Source organism: Prosopis cineraria, unplaced genomic scaffold (genome assembly GCF_029017545.1).
Source record: "Prosopis cineraria cultivar Desert tree isolate PC_DT_omini unplaced genomic scaffold, ASM2901754v1 PC3, whole genome shotgun sequence".
Lineage (NCBI taxonomy): Eukaryota > Viridiplantae > Streptophyta > Magnoliopsida > Fabales > Fabaceae > Prosopis > Prosopis cineraria.
The window spans coordinates 10,914,333-10,915,189 of record NW_026555334.1 but is presented as its reverse complement, the minus strand read 5'-3'; positions in this window follow the sequence as shown (position 1 = coordinate 10,915,189).

Sequence of the window (857 nt, the reverse complement as noted above, 5' to 3'; positions counted from 1 at the left end):
CAAATCAGAGTTTAAAACATGTGTAGAAGCATAAGTTCCAAAACAGGTAGATGCATTTGCAAAAGAAACAAGAATTCATTTTCTGCCAAAATAGTATATACGTCGTGGCTTATTACAAGTATGCTACGACATGTTGCCTCTGTGTCATGAGCTGTGGTACATTGCACGAATTTGATAGCAATTTTGCTGTCAAATGATAGCACCCAAGATGAACTTTTGACTCATCCCAATTCTTATGTCTGACATTCGATTTCTAGGTGTCTATAAAGAGCTTTTCCTAACTCTAGCTAATGGCACAAGATTCACAACCAAATTATTTTTCTATCAAAAGTTGGACACTCTTTTCAATTTTACTTTTTTTTACAAAAACTCACAACTAAGGTGCCCAAACTGCAATACAATGTCAAAAGTCTACACCACCTTAGACTATACTCAAAAGATTATTTAGGACTCATGCAACACACCATATTCTTTCCAATACATATATATCATAAATTCAACATTCAAACTCTCAATCCACAAAAACTTAAGGGGAGTCAATCATATATAAAACATCAAATATTCATCCAATAACAATTAAATACACTTTTACCCTACTTATATTAGTATTTTGACCCTAACTTAAGCTTTACAATTACATAACATTAGCTCAGGGCACAAAATACATAAGATATTTTTTGATAATAATGCAAGTAGTCAAAAGAATAGTATGAACTCCTAATCAATAAATTAACAATGTTTAAATACACATAATTAAAATAAGGAGGCCTACAAGTAAGATTTACTCAGAATCCTATACCTTCGATCATTTTCCTGATCTTGATTTGATGAGTTAGGCCATAAAATATTGAAGAATA